Raw genomic sequence first — 20,563 nt, 5'->3', positions numbered from 1 at the left:
AGCCAACCGATTGGCATCATCTGAGAGATGTCCTCCTGCATGCATTCGTTTGATTCAGCACTTCTTTGACAACATTGTCACAGTTTCGCTAAGTGATAGAAGTGTGACAATCTGGAGTCTTGCTTTTAGCAACAGTCTGTTCAGGACCTGTAGTTTCAGTAGTAAAATAGTGTTAATCAGCATGAGTTGTGTTGCATAGGACAGGAGAAGCCAAGGTGAGTGAACAGTTTGTGGTTGCCTTTTGAAAAGACGCTCCCCGTCAGGGAATCGAACCCTGGTCTTCTGCGTGACAAGCAGAGATACTGTCCACTATACTAACGAGGAGTGTATTGGAAAATTGTCTGGCAGCCTCAACTTCGGTCTTAAGAGGAAGTATGCACTTGAACTGCATCCATTTGGGCGGATACTCACTCCAGGCCGAGTTTGTTCTATCCTCCACTCCCTGGCTGAAAACCACAACCTCCTACATGCAGGTGCTGATTTAGACTGTTCCATAGTGATGATGGTCAATGCCTGATGAATCTGTTAGTTCAAGACCTTCTCCAAAGTACTTCTGCAAAGACAAAAGAGCAATACCAGTTGTGGATTGAGCAAACGTTTCTTTAGTGTAGCGGTGGTATCACGTTCGCCTAACATAGGAAAGGTCCCCAGTTTGAAACTGGGCGGAAACACTGTCCATTTGTCCTGCCTTCTCTGCAGCGGTGGATCTTCTTGCAACTGGTCAATAAAAGGACAGCTCTTCCAGGCTGCGCATAAGGCCACTAATGAAGCCAACCGATTGGCATCATCTGAGAGATGTCCTCCTGCATGCATTCGTTTGATTCAGCACTTCTTTGACAATATTGTCACACTTTTGCTAAGTGACAGAAGTGTGACTATCTGGAGTCATGCTTTTAGCAACAGTCTGTTCAGGACCTGTAGTTTCAGTAGTAAAATAGTGTTAATCAGCATGAGTTGTGTTGCATAGGACAGGAGAAGCCAAGGAGAGTGAACAGTTTGTAGTTGCCTTTTGAAAAGAAGCTCCCCGTCAGGGAATCGAACCCTGGTCTTCTGCGTGACAAGCAGAGATACTGTCCACTATACTAACGAGGAGTGTATCTGAAAATTGTCTGGCAGCCTCAACTTCGGTCTTAAGAGGAAGTATGCACTTGAACTGCGTCCATTTGGGCGGATACTCACTCCAGGCCGAGTTTGTTCTATCCTCCACTCCCTGGCTGAAAACCACAACCTCCTACATGCAGGTGCTGATTTAGACTGTTCCATAGTGATGATGGTCAATGCCTGATGAATCTGTTAGTTCAAGACCTTCTCCAAAGTACTTCTGCAAAGACAAAAGGGCAATACCAGTGGTGGATTGAGCCAAGGTTTCTTTAGTGTAGCGGTGGTATCACGATCGCCTAACATAGGAAAGGTCCTCAGTTTGAAACTGGGCATAAACACTGTCCATTTGTCCTGCCTTCTCTGCAGCGGTGGCTCTTCTTGCAACTGGTCAATAAAAGGACAGCTCTTCCAGGCTGCGCATTAGGCCACTAATGAAGCCATCCGATTGGCATCATCTGAGAGATGTCCTCCTGCATGCATTCGTTGGATTCAGCACTTCTTTGACAACATTGTCACACTTTTGCTAAGTGACAGAAGTGTGACAATCTGGACTCATGCTTTTAGCAACAGTCTGTTCAGGACCTGTAGTTTCAGTAGTAAAATAGCGTTAATCAGCATGAGTTGTGTTGCATAGGACAGGAGAAGCCAAGGAGAATGAAAAGTTTGTAGTTGCCATTTGAAAAGAAGCTCCCCGTCAGGGAATCGAACCGTGGTCTTCTGCGTGACAAGCAGAGATACTGTCCACTATACTAACGAGGAGTGCATCTGAAAATTGTCTGGCATCCTCAACTTCGGTCTTAAGAGGAAGTATGCACTTGAACTGCGTCCATTTGGGCGGATACTCACTCCAGGCCGAGTTTGATCTATCCTCCACTCCCTGGCTGAAAACCACGACCTCATACATGCAGGTGCTGATCTAGACTATTCCACAGTGATGATGGTCAATGCCTGATGAATCTTTTAGTTCAAGACCTTCTCCAAAGTACTTCTGCAAAGACAAAAGGGCAATACCAGTGGTGGATTGAGCCGAGATTTCTTTAGTGTCGCGGTGGTATCACGTTCGCCTAACGTAGGAAAGGTCCATAGTTTGAAACTAGGCGGAAACACTGTCCATTTGTCCTGCCTTCTCTGCAGCGGGTAATCTTCTTGCAACTGGTCAATAAAAAACAGCTCTTCCAGGCTGCGCATAAGGCCACTGATGAAGCCAACCGATTGGCATCATCTGAGAGATGTCCTCCTGCATGCATTCGTTTGATTCAGCACTTCTTTGACAACATTGTCACAGTTTCGCTAAGTGATAGAAGTGTGACAATCTGGAGTCTTGCTTTTAGCAACAGTCTGTTCAGGACCTGTAGTTTCAGTAGTAAAATAGTGTTAATCAGCATGAGTTGTGTTGCATAGGACAGGAGAAGCCAAGGTGAGTGAACAGTTTGTGGTTGCCTTTTGAAAAGACGCTCCCCGTCAGGGAATCGAACCCTGGTCTTCTGCGTGACAAGCAGAGATACTGTCCACTATACTAACGAGGAGTGCATCTGAAAATTGTCTGGCAGCCTCAACTTCGGTCTTAACAGGAAGTATGGACTTGAACTGTGTCCATTTGGGCGGATACTCACTCCAGGCCGAGTTTGTTCTATCCTCCACTCCCTGGCTGAAAACCACGACCTCATACATGCAGGTGCTTATTTAGACTGTTCCATAGTGACGATGGTCAATGCCTGATGAATCTGTTAGTTCAAGACCTTCTCCAAAGTACTTCTGCAAAGACAAAAGGGCAATACCAGTGGTGGATTGAGCCGAGGTTTCTTTAGTGTAGCGGTGGTATCACGTTCGCCTAACATAGGAAAGGTCCCCAGTGTGAAACTGGGCCTGAAACACTGTCCATTTGTCCTGCTTTCTCTGCAGCGGTGGCTCTTCTTGCAACTGGTCAATAAAAGGACAGCTCTTCCAGGCTGCGCATAAGGCCACTAATGAAGCCAACCGATTGGCATCATCTGAGAGATGTCCTCCTGCATGCATTCGTTTGATTCAGCACTTCTTTGACAATATTGTCACACTTTTGCTAAGTGACAGAAGTGTGACTATCTGGACTCATGCTTTTAGCAACAGTCTGTTCAGGACCTGTAGTTTCAGTAGTAAAATAGTGTTAATCAGCATGAGTTGTGTTGCATAGGACAGGAGAAGCCAAGGAGAGTGAAAAGTTTGTAGTTGCCTTTTGAAAAGAAGCTCCCCGTCAGGGAATCGAACCCTGGTCTTCTGCGTGACAAGCAGAGATACTGTCCACTATACTAACGAGGAGTGCATCTGAAAATTGTCTGGCAGCCTCAACTTCGGTCTTAAGAGGAAGTATGCACTTGAACTGTGTCCATTTGGGCGGATACTCACTCCAGGCCGAGTTTGTTCTATCCTCCACTCCCTGGCTGAAAACCACGACCTCATACATGCAGGTGCTTATTTAGACTGTTCCATAGTGATGATGGTCAATGCCTGATGAATTTGTTAGTTCAAGACCTTCTCCAAAGTACTTCTGCAAAGACAAAAGAGCAATACCAGTTGTGGATTGAGCAAACGTTTCTTTAGTGTAGCGGTGGTATCACGTTCGCCTAACATAGGAAAGGTCCCCAGTTTGAAACTGGGCGGAAACACTGTCCATTTGTCCTGCCTTCTCTGCAGCGGTGGCTCTTCTTGCAACTGGTCAATAAAAGGACAGCTCTTCCAGGCTGCGCATTAGGCCACTAATGAAGCCATCCGATTGGCATCATCTGAGAGATGTCCTCCTGCATGCATTCGTTGGATTCAGCACTTCTTTGACAACATTGTCACACTTTTGCTAAGTGACAGAAGTGTGACAATCTGGACTCATGCTTTTAGCAACAGTCTGTTCAGGACCTGTAGTTTCAGTAGTAAAATAGCGTTAATCAGCATGAGTTGTGTTGCATAGGACAGGAGAAGCCAAGGAGAATGAAAAGTTTGTAGTTGCCATTTGAAAAGAAGCTCCCCGTCAGGGAATCGAACCCTGGTCTTCTGCGTGACAAGCAGAGATACTGTCCACTATACTAACGAGGAGTGTATCTGAAAATTTTCTGGCATCCTCAACTTCGGTCTTAAGAGGAAGTATGCACTTGAACTGCGTCCATTTGGGCGGATACTCACTCCAGGCCGAGTTTGATCTATCCTCCACTCCCTGGCTGAAAACCACGACCTCATACATGCAGGTGCTGATTTAGACTATTCCACAGTGATGATGGTCAATGCCTGATGAATCTTTTAGTTCAAGACCTTCTCCAAAGTACTTCTGCAAAGACAAAAGGGCAATACCAGTGGTGGATTGAGCCGAGATTTCTTTAGTGTCGCGGTGGTATCACGTTCGCCTAACGTAGGAAAGGTCCATAGTTTGAAACTAGGCGGAAACACTGTCCATTTGTCCTGCCTTCTCTGCAGCGGGTAATCTTCTTGCAACTGGTCAATAAAAAACAGCTCTTCCAGGCTGCGCATAAGGCCACTGATGAAGCCAACCGATTGGCATCATCTGAGAGATGTCCTCCTGCATGCATTCGTTTGATTCAGCACTTCTTTGACAACATTGTCACACTTTTGCTAATTGACAGAAGTGTGACAATCTGGACTCATGCTTTTAGCAACAGTCTGTTCAGGACCTGTAGTTTCAGTAGTAAAATAGTGTTAATCAGCATGAGTTGTGTTGCATAGGACAGGAGAAGCCAAGGAGAGTGAAAAGTTTGTAGTTGCCTTTTGAAAAGAAGCTCCCCGTCAGGGAATCGAACCCTGGTCTTCTGCGTGACAAGCAGAGATACTGTCCACTATACTAACGAGGAGTGTATCTGAAAATTGTCTGGCAGCCTCAACTTCGGTCTTAAGAGGAAGTATGCACTTGAACTGCGTCCATTTGGGCGGATACTCACTCCAGGCCGAGTTTGTTCTATCCTCCACTCCCTGGCTGAAAACCACAACCTCCTACATGCAGGTGCTGATTTAGACTGTTCCATAGTGATGATGGTCAATGCCTGATGAATCTGTTAGTTCAAGACCTTCTCCAAAGTACTTCTGCAAAGACAAAAGGGCAATACCAGTGGTGGATTGAGCCAAGGTTTCTTTAGTGTAGCGGTGGTATCACGATCGCCTAACATAGGAAAGGTCCTCAGTTTGAAACTGGGCATAAACACTGTCCATTTGTCCTGCCTTCTCTGCAGCGGTGGCTCTTCTTGCAACTGGTCAATAAAAGGACAGCTCTTCCAGGCTGCGCATTAGGCCACTAATGAAGCCATCCGATTGGCATCATCTGAGAGATGTCCTCCTGCATGCATTCGTTGGATTCAGCACTTCTTTGACAACATTGTCACACTTTTGCTAAGTGACAGAAGTGTGACAATCTGGACTCATGCTTTTAGCAACAGTCTGTTCAGGACCTGTAGTTTCAGTAGTAAAATAGCGTTAATCAGCATGAGTTGTGTTGCATAGGACAGGAGAAGCCAAGGAGAATGAAAAGTTTGTAGTTGCCATTTGAAAAGAAGCTCCCCGTCAGGGAATCGAACCCTGGTCTTCTGCGTGACAAGCAGAGATACTGTCCACTATACTAACGAGGAGTGTATCTGAAAATTTTCTGGCATCCTCAACTTCGGTCTTAAGAGGAAGTATGCACTTGAACTGCGTCCATTTGGGCGGATACTCACTCCAGGCCGAGTTTGATCTATCCTCCACTCCCTGGCTGAAAACCACGACCTCATACATGCAGGTGCTGATTTAGACTATTCCACAGTGATGATGGTCAATGCCTGATGAATCTTTTAGTTCAAGACCTTCTCCAAAGTACTTCTGCAAAGACAAAAGGGCAATACCAGTGGTGGATTGAGCCGAGATTTCTTTAGTGTCGCGGTGGTATCACGTTCGCCTAACGTAGGAAAGGTCCATAGTTTGAAACTAGGCGGAAACACTGTCCATTTGTCCTGCCTTCTCTGCAGCGGGTAATCTTCTTGCAACTGGTCAATAAAAAACAGCTCTTCCAGGCTGCGCATAAGGCCACTGATGAAGCCAACCGATTGGCATCATCTGAGAGATGTCCTCCTGCATGCATTCGTTTGATTCAGCACTTCTTTGACAACATTGTCACAGTTTCGCTAAGTGATAGAAGTGTGACAATCTGGAGTCTTGCTTTTAGCAACAGTCTGTTCAGGACCTGTAGTTTCAGTAGTAAAATAGTGTTAATCAGCATGAGTTGTGTTGCATAGGACAGGAGAAGCCAAGGTGAGTGAACAGTTTGTGGTTGCCTTTTGAAAAGACGCTCCCCGTCAGGGAATCGAACCCTGGTCTTCTGCGTGACAAGCAGAGATACTGTCCACTATACTAACGAGGAGTGTATTGGAAAATTGTCTGGCAGCCTCAACTTCGGTCTTAAGAGGAAGTATGCACTTGAACTGCATCCATTTGGGCGGATACTCACTCCAGGCCGAGTTTGTTCTATCCTCCACTCCCTGGCTGAAAACCACAACCTCCTACATGCAGGTGCTGATTTAGACTGTTCCATAGTGATGATGGTCAATGCCTGATGAATCTGTTAGTTCAAGACCTTCTCCAAAGTACTTCTGCAAAGACAAAAGGGCAATACCAGTGGTGGATTGAGCCGAGGTTTCTTTAGTGTAGCGGTGGTATCACGTTCGCCTAACATAGGAAAGGTCCCCAGTGTGAAACTGGGCCTGAAACACTGTCCATTTGTCCTGCTTTCTCTGCAGCGGTGGCTCTTCTTGCAACTGGTCAATAAAAGGACAGCTCTTCCAGGCTGCGCATAAGGCCACTAATGAAGCCAACCGATTGGCATCATCTGAGAGATGTCCTCCTGCATGCATTCGTTTGATTCAGCACTTCTTTGACAATATTGTCACACTTTTGCTAAGTGACAGAAGTGTGACTATCTGGACTCATGCTTTTAGCAACAGTCTGTTCAGGACCTGTAGTTTCAGTAGTAAAATAGTGTTAATCAGCATGAGTTGTGTTGCATAGGACAGGAGAAGCCAAGGAGAGTGAAAAGTTTGTAGTTGCCTTTTGAAAAGAAGCTCCCCGTCAGGGAATCGAACCCTGGTCTTCTGCGTGACAAGCAGAGATACTGTCCACTATACTAACGAGGAGTGCATCTGAAAATTGTCTGGCAGCCTCAACTTCGGTCTTAAGAGGAAGTATGCACTTGAACTGTGTCCATTTGGGCGGATACTCACTCCAGGCCGAGTTTGTTCTATCCTCCACTCCCTGGCTGAAAACCACGACCTCATACATGCAGGTGCTTATTTAGACTGTTCCATAGTGATGATGGTCAATGCCTGATGAATTTGTTAGTTCAAGACCTTCTCCAAAGTACTTCTGCAAAGACAAAAGAGCAATACCAGTTGTGGATTGAGCAAACGTTTCTTTAGTGTAGCGGTGGTATCACGTTCGCCTAACATAGGAAAGGTCCCCAGTTTGAAACTGGGCGGAAACACTGTCCATTTGTCCTGCCTTCTCTGCAGCGGTGGCTCTTCTTGCAACTGGTCAATAAAAGGACAGCTCTTCCAGGCTGCGCATTAGGCCACTAATGAAGCCATCCGATTGGCATCATCTGAGAGATGTCCTCCTGCATGCATTCGTTGGATTCAGCACTTCTTTGACAACATTGTCACACTTTTGCTAAGTGACAGAAGTGTGACAATCTGGACTCATGCTTTTAGCAACAGTCTTTTCAGGACCTGTAGTTTCAGTAGTAAAATAGCGTTAATCAGCATGAGTTGTGTTGCATAGGACAGGAGAAGCCAAGGAGAATGAAAAGTTTGTAGTTGCCATTTGAAAAGAAGCTCCCCGTCAGGGAATCGAACCCTGGTCTTCTGCGTGACAAGCAGAGATACTGTCCACTATACTAACGAGGAGTGTATCTGAAAATTTTCTGGCATCCTCAACTTCGGTCTTAAGAGGAAGTATGCACTTGAACTGCGTCCATTTGGGCGGATACTCACTCCAGGCCGAGTTTGATCTATCCTCCACTCCCTGGCTGAAAACCACGACCTCATACATGCAGGTGCTGATTTAGACTATTCCACAGTGATGATGGTCAATGCCTGATGAATCTTTTAGTTCAAGACCTTCTCCAAAGTACTTCTGCAAAGACAAAAGGGCAATACCAGTGGTGGATTGAGCCGAGATTTCTTTAGTGTCGCGGTGGTATCACGTTCGCCTAACGTAGGAAAGGTCCATAGTTTGAAACTAGGCGGAAACACTGTCCATTTGTCCTGCCTTCTCTGCAGCGGGTAATCTTCTTGCAACTGGTCAATAAAAAACAGCTCTTCCAGGCTGCGCATAAGGCCACTGATGAAGCCAACCGATTGGCATCATCTGAGAGATGTCCTCCTGCATGCATTCGTTTGATTCAGCACTTCTTTGACAACATTGTCACAGTTTCGCTAAGTGATAGAAGTGTGACAATCTGGAGTCTTGCTTTTAGCAACAGTCTGTTCAGGACCTGTAGTTTCAGTAGTAAAATAGTGTTAATCAGCATGAGTTGTGTTGCATAGGACAGGAGAAGCCAAGGTGAGTGAACAGTTTGTGGTTGCCTTTTGAAAAGACGCTCCCCGTCAGGGAATCGAACCCTGGTCTTCTGCGTGACAAGCAGAGATACTGTCCACTATACTAACGAGGAGTGTATTGGAAAATTGTCTGGCAGCCTCAACTTCGGTCTTAAGAGGAAGTATGCACTTGAACTGCGTCCATTTGGGCGGATACTCACTCCAGGCCGAGTTTGTTCTATCCTCCACTCCCTGGCTGAAAACCACAACCTCCTACATGCAGGTGCTGATTTAGACTGTTCCATAGTGATGATGGTCAATGCCTGATGAATCTGTTAGTTCAAGACCTTCTCCAAAGTACTTCTGCAAAGACAAAAGAGCAATACCAGTTGTGGATTGAGCAAACGTTTCTTTAGTGTAGCGGTGGTATCACGTTCGCCTAACATAGGAAAGGTCCCCAGTTTGAAACTGGGCGGAAACACTGTCCATTTGTCCTGCCTTCTCTGCAGCGGTGGATCTTCTTGCAACTGGTCAATAAAAGGACAGCTCTTCCAGGCTGCGCATAAGGCCACTGATGAAGCCAACCGATTGGCATCATCTGAGAGATGTCCTCCTGCATGCATTCGTTTGATTCAGCACTTCTTTGACAACATTGTCACAGTTTCGCTAAGTGATAGAAGTGTGACAATCTGGAGTCTTGCTTTTAGCAACAGTCTGTTCAGGACCTGTAGTTTCAGTAGTAAAATAGTGTTAATCAGCATGAGTTGTGTTGCATAGGACAGGAGAAGCCAAGGAGAGTGAACAGTTTGTAGTTGCCTTTTGAAAAGAAGCTCCCCGTCAGGGAATCGAACCCTGGTCTTCTGCGTGACAAGCAGAGATACTGTCCACTATACTAACGAGGAGTGTATCGGAAAATTGTCTGGCAGCCTCAACTTCGGTCTTAAGAGGAAGTATGCACTTGAACTGCGTCCATTTGGGCGGATACTCACTCCAGGCCGAGTTTGTTCTATCCTCCACTCCCTGGCTGAAAACCACAACCTCCTACATGCAGGTGCTGATTTAGACTGTTCCATAGTGATGATGGTCAATGCCTGATGAATCTGTTAGTTCAAGACCTTCTCCAAAGTACTTCTGCAAAGACAAAAGGGCAATACCAGTGGTGGATTGAGCCAAGGTTTCTTTAGTGTAGCGGTGGTATCACGATCGCCTAACATAGGAAAGGTCCTCAGTTTGAAACTGGGCATAAACACTGTCCATTTGTCCTGCCTTCTCTGCAGCGGTGGCTCTTCTTGCAACTGGTCAATAAAAGGACAGCTCTTCCAGGCTGCGCATTAGGCCACTAATGAAGCCATCCGATTGGCATCATCTGAGAGATGTCCTCCTGCATGCATTCGTTGGATTCAGCACTTCTTTGACAACATTGTCACACTTTTGCTAAGTGACAGAAGTGTGACAATCTGGACTCATGCTTTTAGCAACAGTCTGTTCAGGACCTGTAGTTTCAGTAGTAAAATAGCGTTAATCAGCATGAGTTGTGTTGCATAGGACAGGAGAAGCCAAGGAGAATGAAAAGTTTGTAGTTGCCATTTGAAAAGAAGCTCCCCGTCAGGGAATCGAACCCTGGTCTTCTGCGTGACAAGCAGAGATACTGTCCACTATACTAACGAGGAGTGTATCTGAAAATTGTCTGGCAGCCTCAACTTCGGTCTTAAGAGGAAGTATGCACTTGAACTGCGTCCATTTGGGCGGATACTCACTCCAGGCCGAGTTTGATCTATCCTCCACTCCCTGGCTGAAAACCACGACCTCATACATGCAGGTGCTGATTTAGACTATTCCACAGTGATGATGGTCAATGCCTGATGAATCTTTTAGTTCAAGACCTTCTCCAAAGTACTTCTGCAAAGACAAAAGGGCAATACCAGTGGTGGATTGAGCCAAGGTTTCTTTAGTGTAGCGGTGGTATCACGATCGCCTAACATAGGAAAGGTCCTCAGTTTGAAACTGGGCATAAACACTGTCCATTTGTCCTGCCTTCTCTGCAGCGGTGGCTCTTCTTGCAACTGGTCAATAAAAGGACAGCTCTTCCAGGCTGCGCATTAGGCCACTAATGAAGCCATCCGATTGGCATCATCTGAGAGATGTCCTCCTGCATGCATTCGTTGGATTCAGCACTTCTTTGACAACATTGTCACACTTTTGCTAAGTGACAGAAGTGTGACAATCTGGACTCATGCTTTTAGCAACAGTCTGTTCAGGACCTGTAGTTTCAGTAGTAAAATAGCGTTAATCAGCATGAGTTGTGTTGCATAGGACAGGAGAAGCCAAGGAGAATGAAAAGTTTGTAGTTGCCATTTGAAAAGAAGCTCCCCGTCAGGGAATCGAACCCTGGTCTTCTGCGTGACAAGCAGAGATACTGTCCACTATACTAACGAGGAGTGTATCTGAAAATTTTCTGGCATCCTCAACTTCGGTCTTAAGAGGAAGTATGCACTTGAACTGCGTCCATTTGGGCGGATACTCACTCCAGGCCGAGTTTGATCTATCCTCCACTCCCTGGCTGAAAACCACGACCTCATACATGCAGGTGCTGATTTAGACTATTCCACAGTGATGATGGTCAATGCCTGATGAATCTTTTAGTTCAAGACCTTCTCCAAAGTACTTCTGCAAAGACAAAAGGGCAATACCAGTGGTGGATTGAGCCGAGATTTCTTTAGTGTCGCGGTGGTATCACGTTCGCCTAACGTAGGAAAGGTCCATAGTTTGAAACTAGGCGGAAACACTGTCCATTTGTCCTGCCTTCTCTGCAGCGGGTAATCTTCTTGCAACTGGTCAATAAAAAACAGCTCTTCCAGGCTGCGCATAAGGCCACTGATGAAGCCAACCGATTGGCATCATCTGAGAGATGTCCTCCTGCATGCATTCGTTTGATTCAGCACTTCTTTGACAACATTGTCACAGTTTCGCTAAGTGATAGAAGTGTGACAATCTGGAGTCTTGCTTTTAGCAACAGTCTGTTCAGGACCTGTAGTTTCAGTAGTAAAATAGTGTTAATCAGCATGAGTTGTGTTGCATAGGACAGGAGAAGCCAAGGTGAGTGAACAGTTTGTGGTTGCCTTTTGAAAAGACGCTCCCCGTCAGGGAATCGAACCCTGGTCTTCTGCGTGACAAGCAGAGATACTGTCCACTATACTAACGAGGAGTGTATTGGAAAATTGTCTGGCAGCCTCAACTTCGGTCTTAAGAGGAAGTATGCACTTGAACTGCGTCCATTTGGGCGGATACTCACTCCAGGCCGAGTTTGTTCTATCCTCCACTCCCTGGCTGAAAACCACAACCTCCTACATGCAGGTGCTGATTTAGACTGTTCCATAGTGATGATGGTCAATGCCTGATGAATCTGTTAGTTCAAGACCTTCTCCAAAGTACTTCTGCAAAGACAAAAGAGCAATACCAGTTGTGGATTGAGCAAACGTTTCTTTAGTGTAGCGGTGGTATCACGTTCGCCTAACATAGGAAAGGTCCCCAGTTTGAAACTGGGCGGAAACACTGTCCATTTGTCCTGCCTTCTCTGCAGCGGTGGATCTTCTTGCAACTGGTCAATAAAAGGACAGCTCTTCCAGGCTGCGCATAAGGCCACTGATGAAGCCAACCGATTGGCATCATCTGAGAGATGTCCTCCTGCATGCATTCGTTTGATTCAGCACTTCTTTGACAACATTGTCACAGTTTCGCTAAGTGATAGAAGTGTGACAATCTGGAGTCTTGCTTTTAGCAACAGTCTGTTCAGGACCTGTAGTTTCAGTAGTAAAATAGTGTTAATCAGCATGAGTTGTGTTGCATAGGACAGGAGAAGCCAAGGAGAGTGAACAGTTTGTAGTTGCCTTTTGAAAAGAAGCTCCCCGTCAGGGAATCGAACCCTGGTCTTCTGCGTGACAAGCAGAGATACTGTCCACTATACTAACGAGGAGTGTATCGGAAAATTGTCTGGCAGCCTCAACTTCGGTCTTAAGAGGAAGTATGCACTTGAACTGCGTCCATTTGGGCGGATACTCACTCCAGGCCGAGTTTGTTCTATCCTCCACTCCCTGGCTGAAAACCACAACCTCCTACATGCAGGTGCTGATTTAGACTGTTCCATAGTGATGATGGTCAATGCCTGATGAATCTGTTAGTTCAAGACCTTCTCCAAAGTACTTCTGCAAAGACAAAAGGGCAATACCAGTGGTGGATTGAGCCAAGGTTTCTTTAGTGTAGCGGTGGTATCACGATCGCCTAACATAGGAAAGGTCCTCAGTTTGAAACTGGGCATAAACACTGTCCATTTGTCCTGCCTTCTCTGCAGCGGTGGCTCTTCTTGCAACTGGTCAATAAAAGGACAGCTCTTCCAGGCTGCGCATTAGGCCACTAATGAAGCCATCCGATTGGCATCATCTGAGAGATGTCCTCCTGCATGCATTCGTTGGATTCAGCACTTCTTTGACAACATTGTCACACTTTTGCTAAGTGACAGAAGTGTGACAATCTGGACTCATGCTTTTAGCAACAGTCTGTTCAGGACCTGTAGTTTCAGTAGTAAAATAGCGTTAATCAGCATGAGTTGTGTTGCATAGGACAGGAGAAGCCAAGGAGAATGAAAAGTTTGTAGTTGCCATTTGAAAAGAAGCTCCCCGTCAGGGAATCGAACCCTGGTCTTCTGCGTGACAAGCAGAGATACTGTCCACTATACTAACGAGGAGTGTATCTGAAAATTGTCTGGCAGCCTCAACTTCGGTCTTAAGAGGAAGTATGCACTTGAACTGCGTCCATTTGGGCGGATACTCACTCCAGGCCGAGTTTGATCTATCCTCCACTCCCTGGCTGAAAACCACGACCTCATACATGCAGGTGCTGATTTAGACTATTCCACAGTGATGATGGTCAATGCCTGATGAATCTTTTAGTTCAAGACCTTCTCCAAAGTACTTCTGCAAAGACAAAAGGGCAATACCAGTGGTGGATTGAGCCAAGGTTTCTTTAGTGTAGCGGTGGTATCACGATCGCCTAACATAGGAAAGGTCCTCAGTTTGAAACTGGGCATAAACACTGTCCATTTGTCCTGCCTTCTCTGCAGCGGTGGCTCTTCTTGCAACTGGTCAATAAAAGGACAGCTCTTCCAGGCTGCGCATTAGGCCACTAATGAAGCCATCCGATTGGCATCATCTGAGAGATGTCCTCCTGCATGCATTCGTTGGATTCAGCACTTCTTTGACAACATTGTCACACTTTTGCTAAGTGACAGAAGTGTGACAATCTGGACTCATGCTTTTAGCAACAGTCTGTTCAGGACCTGTAGTTTCAGTAGTAAAATAGCGTTAATCAGCATGAGTTGTGTTGCATAGGACAGGAGAAGCCAAGGAGAATGAAAAGTTTGTAGTTGCCATTTGAAAAGAAGCTCCCCGTCAGGGAATCGAACCCTGGTCTTCTGCGTGACAAGCAGAGATACTGTCCACTATACTAACGAGGAGTGTATCTGAAAATTGTCTGGCAGCCTCAACTTCGGTCTTAAGAGGAAGTATGCACTTGAACTGCGTCCATTTGGGCGGATACTCACTCCAGGCCGAGTTTGATCTATCCTCCACTCCCTGGCTGAAAACCACGACCTCATACATGCAGGTGCTGATTTAGACTATTCCACAGTGATGATGGTCAATGCCTGATGAATCTTTTAGTTCAAGACCTTCTCCAAAGTACTTCTGCAAAGACAAAAGGGCAATACCAGTGGTGGATTGAGCCGAGATTTCTTTAGTGTCGCGGTGGTATCACGTTCGCCTAACGTAGGAAAGGTCCATAGTTTGAAACTAGGCGGAAACACTGTCCATTTGTCCTGCCTTCTCTGCAGCGGGTAATCTTCTTGCAACTGGTCAATAAAAAACAGCTCTTCCAGGCTGCGCATAAGGCCACTGATGAAGCCAACCGATTGGCATCATCTGAGAGATGTCCTCCTGCATGCATTCGTTTGATTCAGCACTTCTTTGACAACATTGTCACAGTTTCGCTAAGTGATAGAAGTGTGACAATCTGGAGTCTTGCTTTTAGCAACAGTCTGTTCAGGACCTGTAGTTTCAGTAGTAAAATAGTGTTAATCAGCATGAGTTGTGTTGCATAGGACAGGAGAAGCCAAGGTGAGTGAACAGTTTGTGGTTGCCTTTTGAAAAGACGCTCCCCGTCAGGGAATCGAACCCTGGTCTTCTGCGTGACAAGCAGAGATACTGTCCACTATACTAACGAGGAGTGTATTGGAAAATTGTCTGGCAGCCTCAACTTCGGTCTTAAGAGGAAGTATGCACTTGAACTGCGTCCATTTGGGCGGATACTCACTCCAGGCCGAGTTTGTTCTATCCTCCACTCCCTGGCTGAAAACCACAACCTCCTACATGCAGGTGCTGATTTAGACTGTTCCATAGTGATGATGGTCAATGCCTGATGAATCTGTTAGTTCAAGACCTTCTCCAAAGTACTTCTGCAAAGACAAAAGGGCAATACCAGTGGTGGATTGAGCCAAGGTTTCTTTAGTGTAGCGGTGGTATCACGATCGCCTAACATAGGAAAGGTCCTCAGTTTGAAACTGGGCATAAACACTGTCCATTTGTCCTGCCTTCTCTGCAGCGGTGGCTCTTCTTGCAACTGGTCAATAAAAGGACAGCTCTTCCAGGCTGCGCATTAGGCCACTAATGAAGCCATCCGATTGGCATCATCTGAGAGATGTCCTCCTGCATGCATTCGTTGGATTCAGCACTTCTTTGACAACATTGTCACACTTTTGCTAAGTGACAGAAGTGTGACAATCTGGACTCATGCTTTTAGCAACAGTCTGTTCAGGACCTGTAGTTTCAGTAGTAAAATAGCGTTAATCAGCATGAGTTGTGTTGCATAGGACAGGAGAAGCCAAGGAGAATGAAAAGTTTGTAGTTGCCATTTGAAAAGAAGCTCCCCGTCAGGGAATCGAACCGTGGTCTTCTGCGTGACAAGCAGAGATACTGTCCACTATACTAACGAGGAGTGCATCTGAAAATTGTCTGGCATCCTCAACTTCGGTCTTAAGAGGAAGTATGCACTTGAACTGCGTCCATTTGGGCGGATACTCACTCCAGGCCGAGTTTGATCTATCCTCCACTCCCTGGCTGAAAACCACGACCTCATACATGCAGGTGCTGATCTAGACTATTCCACAGTGATGATGGTCAATGCCTGATGAATCTTTTAGTTCAAGACCTTCTCCAAAGTACTTCTGCAAAGACAAAAGGGCAATACCAGTGGTGGATTGAGCCGAGATTTCTTTAGTGTCGCGGTGGTATCACGTTCGCCTAACGTAGGAAAGGTCCATAGTTTGAAACTAGGCGGAAACACTGTCCATTTGTCCTGCCTTCTCTGCAGCGGGTAATCTTCTTGCAACTGGTCAATAAAAAACAGCTCTTCCAGGCTGCGCATAAGGCCACTGATGAAGCCAACCGATTGGCATCATCTGAGAGATGTCCTCCTGCATGCATTCGTTTGATTCAGCACTTCTTTGACAACATTGTCACAGTTTCGCTAAGTGATAGAAGTGTGACAATCTGGAGTCTTGCTTTTAGCAACAGTCTGTTCAGGACCTGTAGTTTCAGTAGTAAAATAGTGTTAATCAGCATGAGTTGTGTTGCATAGGACAGGAGAAGCCAAGGTGAGTGAACAGTTTGTGGTTGCCTTTTGAAAAGACGCTCCCCGTCAGGGAATCGAACCCTGGTCTTCTGCGTGACAAGCAGAGATACTGTCCACTATACTAACGAGGAGTGCATCTGAAAATTGTCTGGCAGCCTCAACTTCGGTCTTAACAGGAAGTATGGACTTGAACTGTGTCCATTTGGGCGGATACTCACTCCAGGCCGAGTTTGTTCTATCCTCCACTCCCTGGCTGAAAACCACGACCTCATACATGCAGGTGCTTATTTAGACTGTTCCATAGTGACGATGGTCAATGCCTGATGAATCTGTTAGTTCAAGACCTTCTCCAAAGTACTTCTGCAAAGACAAAAGGGCAATACCAGTGGTGGATTGAGCCGAGGTTTCTTTAGTGTAGCGGTGGTATCACGTTCGCCTAACATAGGAAAGGTCCCCAGTGTTAAACTGGGCCTGAAACACTGTCCATTTGTCCTGCTTTCTCTGCAGCGGTGGCTCTTCTTGCAACTGGTCAATAAAAGGACAGCTCTTCCAGGCTGCGCATAAGGCCACTAATGAAGCCAACCGATTGGCATCATCTGAGAGATGTCCTCCTGCATGCATTCGTTTGATTCAGCACTTCTTTGACAATATTGTCACACTTTTGCTAAGTGACAGAAGTGTGACTATCTGGACTCATGCTTTTAGCAACAGTCTGTTCAGGACCTGTAGTTTCAGTAGTAAAATAGTGTTAATCAGCATGAGTTGTGTTGCATAGGACAGGAGAAGCCAAGGAGAGTGAAAAGTTTGTAGTTGCCTTTTGAAAAGAAGCTCCCCGTCAGGGAATCGAACCCTGGTCTTCTGCGTGACAAGCAGAGATACTGTCCACTATACTAACGAGGAGTGCATCTGAAAATTGTCTGGCAGCCTCAACTTCGGTCTTAAGAGGAAGTATGCACTTGAACTGTGTCCATTTGGGCGGATACTCACTCCAGGCCGAGTTTGTTCTATCCTCCACTCCCTGGCTGAAAACCACGACCTCATACATGCAGGTGCTTATTTAGACTGTTCCATAGTGATGATGGTCAATGCCTGATGAATTTGTTAGTTCAAGACCTTCTCCAAAGTACTTCTGCAAAGACAAAAGAGCAATACCAGTTGTGGATTGAGCAAACGTTTCTTTAGTGTAGCGGTGGTATCACGTTCGCCTAACATAGGAAAGGTCCCCAGTTTGAAACTGGGCGGAAACACTGTCCATTTGTCCTGCCTTCTCTGCAGCGGTGGCTCTTCTTGCAACTGGTCAATAAAAGGACAGCTCTTCCAGGCTGCGCATTAGGCCACTAATGAAGCCATCCGATTGGCATCATCTGAGAGATGTCCTCCTGCATGCATTCGTTGGATTCAGCACTTCTTTGACAACATTGTCACACTTTTGCTAAGTGACAGAAGTGTGACAATCTGGACTCATGCTTTTAGCAACAGTCTGTTCAGGACCTGTAGTTTCAGTAGTAAAATAGCGTTAATCAGCATGAGTTGTGTTGCATAGGACAGGAGAAGCCAAGGAGAATGAAAAGTTTGTAGTTGCCATTTGAAAAGAAGCTCCCCGTCAGGGAATCGAACCCTGGTCTTCTGCGTGACAAGCAGAGATACTGTCCACTATACTAACGAGGAGTGTATCTGAAAATTTTCTGGCATCCTCAACTTCGGTCTTAAGAGGAAGTATGCACTTGAACTGCGTCCATTTGGGCGGATACTCACTCCAGGCCGAGTTTGATCTATCCTCCACTCCCTGGCTGAAAACCACGACCTCATACATGCAGGTGCTGATTTAGACTATTCCACAGTGATGATGGTCAATGCCTGATGAATCTTTTAGTTCAAGACCTTCTCCAAAGTACTTCTGCAAAGACAAAAGGGCAATACCAGTGGTGGATTGAGCCGAGATTTCTTTAGTGTCGCGGTGGTATCACGTTCGCCTAACGTAGGAAAGGTCCATAGTTTGAAACTAGGCGGAAACACTGTCCATTTGTCCTGCCTTCTCTGCAGCGGGTAATCTTCTTGCAACTGGTCAATAAAAAACAGCTCTTCCAGGCTGCGCATAAGGCCACTGATGAAGCCAACCGATTGGCATCATCTGAGAGATGTCCTCCTGCATGCATTCGTTGGATTCAGCACTTCTTTGACAATATTGTCACACTTTTGCTAAGTGACAGAAGTGTGACTATCTGGAGTCATGCTTTTAGCAACAGTCTGTTCAGGACCTGTAGTTTCAGTAGTAAAATAGTGTTAATCAGCATGAGTTGTGTTGCATAGGACAGGAGAAGCCAAGGAGAGTGAACAGTTTGTAGTTGCCTTTTGAAAAGAAGCTCCCCGTCAGGGAATCGAACCCTGGTCTTCTGCGTGACAAGCAGAGATACTGTCCACTATACTAACGAGGAGTGTATCTGAAAATTGTCTGGCAGCCTCAACTTCGGTCTTAAGAGGAAGTATGCACTTGAACTGCGTCCATTTGGGCGGATACTCACTCCAGGCCGAGTTTGTTCTATCCTCCACTCCCTGGCTGAAAACCACAACCTCCTACATGCAGGTGCTGATTTAGACTGTTCCATAGTGATGATGGTCAATGCCTGATGAATCTGTTAGTTCAAGACCTTCTCCAAAGTACTTCTGCAAAGACAAAAGGGCAATACCAGTGGTGGATTGAGCCAAGGTTTCTTTAGTGTAGCGGTGGTATCACGATCGCCTAACATAGGAAAGGTCCTCAGTTTGAAACTGGGCATAAACACTGTCCATTTGTCCTGCCTTCTCTGCAGCGGTGGCTCTTCTTGCAACTGGTCAATAAAAGGACAGCTCTTCCAGGCTGCGCATTAGGCCACTAATGAAGCCATCCGATTGGCATCATCTGAGAGATGTCCTCCTGCATGCATTCGTTGGATTCAGCACTTCTTTGACAACATTGTCACACTTTTGCTAAGTGACAGAAGTGTGACAATCTGGACTCATGCTTTTAGCAACAGTCTGTTCAGGACCTGTAGTTTCAGTAGTAAAATAGCGTTAATCAGCATGAGTTGTGTTGCATAGGACAGGAGAAGCCAAGGAGAATGAAAAGTTTGTAGTTGCCATTTGAAAAGAAGCTCCCCGTCAGGGAATCGAACCGTGGTCTTCTGCGTGACAAGCAGAGATACTGTCCACTATACTAACGAGGAGTGCATCTGAAAATTGTCTGGCATCCTCAACTTCGGTCTTAAGAGGAAGTATGCACTTGAACTGCGTCCATTTGGGCGGATACTCACTCCAGGCCGAGTTTGATCTATCCTCCACTCCCTGGCTGAAAACCACGACCTCATACATGCAGGTGCTGATCTAGACTATTCCACAGTGATGATGGTCAATGCCTGATGAATCTTTTAGTTCAAGACCTTCTCCAAAGTACTTCTGCAAAGACAAAAGGGCAATACCAGTGGTGGATTGAGCCGAGATTTCTTTAGTGTCGCGGTGGTATCACGTTCGCCTAACGTAGGAAAGGTCCATAGTTTGAAACTAGGCGGAAACACTGTCCATTTGTCCTGCCTTCTCTGCAGCGGGTAATCTTCTTGCAACTGGTCAATAAAAAACAGCTCTTCCAGGCTGCGCATAAGGCCACTGATGAAGCCAACCGATTGGCATCATCTGAGAGATGTCCTCCTGCATGCATTCGTTTGATTCAGCACTTCTTTGACAACATTGTCACAGTTTCGCTAAGTGATAGAAGTGTGACAATCTGGAGTCTTGCTTTTAGCAACAGTCTGTTCAGGACCTGTAGTTTCAGTAGTAAAATAGTGTTAATCAGCATGAGTTGTGTTGCATAGGACAGGAGAAGCCAAGGTGAGTGAACAGTTTGTGGTTGCCTTTTGAAAAGACGCTCCCCGTCAGGGAATCGAACCCTGGTCTTCTGCGTGACAAGCAGAGATACTGTCCACTATACTAACGAGGAGTGCATCTGAAAATTGTCTGGCAGCCTCAACTTCGGTCTTAACAGGAAGTATGGACTTGAACTGTGTCCATTTGGGCGGATACTCACTCCAGGCCGAGTTTGTTCTATCCTCCACTCCCTGGCTGAAAACCACGACCTCATACATGCAGGTGCTTATTTAGACTGTTCCATAGTGACGATGGTCAATGCCTGATGAATCTGTTAGTTCAAGACCTTCTCCAAAGTACTTCTGCAAAGACAAAAGGGCAATACCAGTGGTGGATTGAGCCGAGGTTTC

At 46.0% G+C, this 20,563-nt stretch overlaps 24 non-coding genes across 24 annotated transcripts; all 24 read right to left on the bottom strand.

The window, feature by feature from the left end:
- Positions 1-252: 252 nt before the first annotated feature.
- On the bottom strand, positions 253-324 carry trnad-guc (transfer RNA aspartic acid (anticodon GUC)). The gene has a single exon. It is a non-coding gene; the product is annotated as a tRNA-Asp (tRNA).
- Positions 325-1,020: 696 nt separating this feature from the next.
- Positions 1,021-1,092, bottom strand: trnad-guc (transfer RNA aspartic acid (anticodon GUC)). The gene has a single exon. It is a non-coding gene; the product is annotated as a tRNA-Asp (tRNA).
- A 1,463-nt stretch (positions 1,093-2,555) lies between these two features.
- Positions 2,556-2,627, bottom strand: trnad-guc (transfer RNA aspartic acid (anticodon GUC)). Its single transcript has one exon. It is a non-coding gene; the product is annotated as a tRNA-Asp (tRNA).
- A 697-nt stretch (positions 2,628-3,324) lies between these two features.
- trnad-guc (transfer RNA aspartic acid (anticodon GUC)) lies at positions 3,325-3,396 on the bottom strand. Its single transcript has one exon. It is a non-coding gene; the product is annotated as a tRNA-Asp (tRNA).
- A 696-nt stretch (positions 3,397-4,092) lies between these two features.
- On the bottom strand, positions 4,093-4,164 carry trnad-guc (transfer RNA aspartic acid (anticodon GUC)). The gene has a single exon. It is a non-coding gene; the product is annotated as a tRNA-Asp (tRNA).
- Positions 4,165-4,859: 695 nt separating this feature from the next.
- Positions 4,860-4,931, bottom strand: trnad-guc (transfer RNA aspartic acid (anticodon GUC)). The gene has a single exon. It is a non-coding gene; the product is annotated as a tRNA-Asp (tRNA).
- Positions 4,932-5,627: 696 nt separating this feature from the next.
- On the bottom strand, positions 5,628-5,699 carry trnad-guc (transfer RNA aspartic acid (anticodon GUC)). The gene has a single exon. It is a non-coding gene; the product is annotated as a tRNA-Asp (tRNA).
- A 695-nt stretch (positions 5,700-6,394) lies between these two features.
- Positions 6,395-6,466, bottom strand: trnad-guc (transfer RNA aspartic acid (anticodon GUC)). The gene has a single exon. It is a non-coding gene; the product is annotated as a tRNA-Asp (tRNA).
- A 697-nt stretch (positions 6,467-7,163) lies between these two features.
- Positions 7,164-7,235, bottom strand: trnad-guc (transfer RNA aspartic acid (anticodon GUC)). The gene has a single exon. It is a non-coding gene; the product is annotated as a tRNA-Asp (tRNA).
- Positions 7,236-7,931: 696 nt separating this feature from the next.
- Positions 7,932-8,003, bottom strand: trnad-guc (transfer RNA aspartic acid (anticodon GUC)). The gene has a single exon. It is a non-coding gene; the product is annotated as a tRNA-Asp (tRNA).
- A 695-nt stretch (positions 8,004-8,698) lies between these two features.
- On the bottom strand, positions 8,699-8,770 carry trnad-guc (transfer RNA aspartic acid (anticodon GUC)). Its single transcript has one exon. It is a non-coding gene; the product is annotated as a tRNA-Asp (tRNA).
- A 696-nt stretch (positions 8,771-9,466) lies between these two features.
- Positions 9,467-9,538, bottom strand: trnad-guc (transfer RNA aspartic acid (anticodon GUC)). The gene has a single exon. It is a non-coding gene; the product is annotated as a tRNA-Asp (tRNA).
- Positions 9,539-10,234: 696 nt separating this feature from the next.
- Positions 10,235-10,306, bottom strand: trnad-guc (transfer RNA aspartic acid (anticodon GUC)). Its single transcript has one exon. It is a non-coding gene; the product is annotated as a tRNA-Asp (tRNA).
- Positions 10,307-11,002: 696 nt separating this feature from the next.
- On the bottom strand, positions 11,003-11,074 carry trnad-guc (transfer RNA aspartic acid (anticodon GUC)). Its single transcript has one exon. It is a non-coding gene; the product is annotated as a tRNA-Asp (tRNA).
- Positions 11,075-11,769: 695 nt separating this feature from the next.
- trnad-guc (transfer RNA aspartic acid (anticodon GUC)) lies at positions 11,770-11,841 on the bottom strand. Its single transcript has one exon. It is a non-coding gene; the product is annotated as a tRNA-Asp (tRNA).
- A 696-nt stretch (positions 11,842-12,537) lies between these two features.
- trnad-guc (transfer RNA aspartic acid (anticodon GUC)) lies at positions 12,538-12,609 on the bottom strand. Its single transcript has one exon. It is a non-coding gene; the product is annotated as a tRNA-Asp (tRNA).
- A 696-nt stretch (positions 12,610-13,305) lies between these two features.
- On the bottom strand, positions 13,306-13,377 carry trnad-guc (transfer RNA aspartic acid (anticodon GUC)). The gene has a single exon. It is a non-coding gene; the product is annotated as a tRNA-Asp (tRNA).
- A 696-nt stretch (positions 13,378-14,073) lies between these two features.
- On the bottom strand, positions 14,074-14,145 carry trnad-guc (transfer RNA aspartic acid (anticodon GUC)). Its single transcript has one exon. It is a non-coding gene; the product is annotated as a tRNA-Asp (tRNA).
- A 695-nt stretch (positions 14,146-14,840) lies between these two features.
- On the bottom strand, positions 14,841-14,912 carry trnad-guc (transfer RNA aspartic acid (anticodon GUC)). The gene has a single exon. It is a non-coding gene; the product is annotated as a tRNA-Asp (tRNA).
- A 1,463-nt stretch (positions 14,913-16,375) lies between these two features.
- On the bottom strand, positions 16,376-16,447 carry trnad-guc (transfer RNA aspartic acid (anticodon GUC)). The gene has a single exon. It is a non-coding gene; the product is annotated as a tRNA-Asp (tRNA).
- Positions 16,448-17,144: 697 nt separating this feature from the next.
- Positions 17,145-17,216, bottom strand: trnad-guc (transfer RNA aspartic acid (anticodon GUC)). Its single transcript has one exon. It is a non-coding gene; the product is annotated as a tRNA-Asp (tRNA).
- A 696-nt stretch (positions 17,217-17,912) lies between these two features.
- trnad-guc (transfer RNA aspartic acid (anticodon GUC)) lies at positions 17,913-17,984 on the bottom strand. The gene has a single exon. It is a non-coding gene; the product is annotated as a tRNA-Asp (tRNA).
- Positions 17,985-18,679: 695 nt separating this feature from the next.
- trnad-guc (transfer RNA aspartic acid (anticodon GUC)) lies at positions 18,680-18,751 on the bottom strand. The gene has a single exon. It is a non-coding gene; the product is annotated as a tRNA-Asp (tRNA).
- A 1,463-nt stretch (positions 18,752-20,214) lies between these two features.
- Positions 20,215-20,286, bottom strand: trnad-guc (transfer RNA aspartic acid (anticodon GUC)). The gene has a single exon. It is a non-coding gene; the product is annotated as a tRNA-Asp (tRNA).
- Between the last annotated feature and the right edge of the window lie 277 nt (positions 20,287-20,563).

Source organism: Gasterosteus aculeatus, chromosome 2, assembly GCF_964276395.1.
Source record: "Gasterosteus aculeatus chromosome 2, fGasAcu3.hap1.1, whole genome shotgun sequence".
Lineage (NCBI taxonomy): Eukaryota > Metazoa > Chordata > Actinopteri > Perciformes > Gasterosteidae > Gasterosteus > Gasterosteus aculeatus.
This window is presented reverse-complemented; position numbering and strand designations above follow the sequence as displayed.